Raw genomic sequence first — 2,500 nt, forward strand, 5'->3', positions numbered from 1 at the left:
GGGAGGAGTGGATGGAGGAGCAGTGGAAAGGATGGAACAAGAGTGGGAGAAAAGAAAATTAGGAAACTTTCTGAAAAAAAATGGAAAGTTGGAAATTGGAAAAGAGGTTGGAGAAGGAGACAAAGAATTGGGAGGCACAAGTCAGAAACTGCAGTAGCCAAGATAAGGGTCCTAGAAGATGAGATAAATAGGCTGAAGCGAGTTACAGGGGCAGTGACCAGAGAAGACACAGCATATGAAGTGCTGAGGCCGAACAGGAAGGAAGGAATTATGAATTATGCTAAGGTCATATCAGCCTGCCAAGGAGGACCAAGGAGTGAAAGGGAAGAACAGCTGGTTGCAGATGGAGAGGGTGATAGGTCGATTGCTGAGGCACAACCAGGCTATCAAGAGCCACTGGAAAAATCAAGGGAGAAACTGACCACATACAGGCAGGATCCAGAGTCACAGAGGGTGAGGCAATGGGAGGAAGAAAGGGCAAAATCAGTGTTTATCCATGGGCTTCAGGAGAGAGAGGAAAGGACACACACTGAAAGGCAGCAGGAAGAAAGAAAGGAGATTGAGAAAATCATCACGGAAATAGGTGAAGAGATGGACAAGATTGTAAATTTTCAGAGAATAGGGGGATACTCGAAGGGGAGAAACCTGACCAATCAAGCTGATTCTCAGGATGGAAACAGTGCGGGAACAGGATCCTCCAAGAGAAACTACGATTGAAATACTCGGAAGAGTACAAGAGGGTGTTCTTAGACAGAGACAGAACAAAATCAGAACGACAGCAGCTGAGGGAGAGGACAAAAAGGAAAGGAGCTAGGAAAAGAGACAAGGATGGAACCAGCAGAGGTCAGTCAGGCAGAACAGAACAGCAAGGGCAAGCACACACACAACTATTCTCAGAACCATACAACCTATCACACCATCCCAACACACACTACAATCCATACCCACAGCCTCCACCCAACACCGAGCTATAGAATCCCACAGTATGCCACCAGGTCTCCCACCCTCACAGGCCCCCCAAACCACAGTGTTGGAAAGGAAACTGAAGGTATGGTACACAAACGCTGATGGAATAACAAATAAGTGGGAGGAGTGGCATGAAAGAGTCAAAGAAGCATCACCGGACATCATAGCTCTCACAGAAACCAAGCTTACAGGTATGATAACAGATGCCATCTTTCCAACGGGATACCAAATCCTGAGGAAAGACAGAGGGAACAGGGGGTGGAGGAGTGGCGTTGCTGATCAAAAATCGCTGGAATTTTGATGAGCTGGAGAGAGGAGACAGCGGAGAAGAAAGTAATTACATAGCGGGAACACTTCACTCTGGAGGTCCCAAGGTGGTAATAGCAGTGATGTATAACCCACCACAGAACAGCAGGAGGCCAAGGCAAGTGTACGACGAGAGCAATAGAGCGATGGTTGATACACTGGCTAGAGTGGCCAGAAGAGCTCATGCATGCAGGGCAAAGCTCCTGATCATGGGTGACTTTAACCACAAGGAGATCGATTGGGAGAACTTGGACCCACATAGGGGGCCAAGATACATGGAGGGCTAAGATGATGGAGGTGGTACTGGAAAACTTCATGTGCCAACACGTAAGGGACACTACAAGAGAGAGAGGAGAGGATGAACCAGCAAGGCTGAACTTAGTATTCACCTTGAGTAGTGCAGATATCCAGGACATCACATACGAAAGACCCCTTGGGGCCAGTGACCATGTGGTTTTAAGCTTCTGCTACAGTAGAGCAACAAGTGGAGGGAGAAGCAGGAAGGCCAGGACGAATGAAGCCAAACTACAAGAAAGGGGACTACACAGGAATGAGGAACTACCTGAACGGGGTTCAGTGGGACAGAGAACTGGCAGGGAAGCCAGTTAATGAGATGATGGAATATGTAGCAACAAAATGCAAGGAGGCTGAGGAGGTTTGTACCCAAGGGTAACAGGAATAATGAAAAAGCCAGGATGAGCCCATGGTTTACCCAAAGGTGCAGGGAGGCAAAAACCAAGTGTGCTAGGGAATGGAAGAAATATAGAAGGCAAAGGACCCAGGAGAATAAGGAGACCAGTCGTAGAGCCAGAAACGAATATGCACAGATAAGAAGGGAGGCCCAAAGACAATATGAAAATGACATAGCAGCGAAAGCCAAATCTGACCCGGAAACTGTTGTACAGCCACATCAGGAGGAAAACAACAGTCAAGGACCAGGTAATCAGGCTAAGGAAGGAACGAGGAGAGTCAACTAGAAATGACCGTGAAGTATGTGAAGAACTCAACAAGAGATTCAAAGAAGTGTTCACAGAGGAGACAGAAGGGACTCCAGAAAGACGGAGAGGTGGGGCACACCACCAAGTGCTGGACACAGTGCACACCACCGAGGAAGAAGTTAAGAGGCTTCTGAGTGAGCTAGATACCTCAAAGGCAATGGGGCCAGATAACATCTCCCCATGGGTATTGAGAGAGGGAGCAGAGGTGCTATGTGTACCCCTAACAACAA

This window comes from Cherax quadricarinatus, chromosome 43, assembly GCF_038502225.1.
Source record: "Cherax quadricarinatus isolate ZL_2023a chromosome 43, ASM3850222v1, whole genome shotgun sequence".
Taxonomy (NCBI): Eukaryota; Metazoa; Arthropoda; class Malacostraca; order Decapoda; family Parastacidae; genus Cherax; species Cherax quadricarinatus.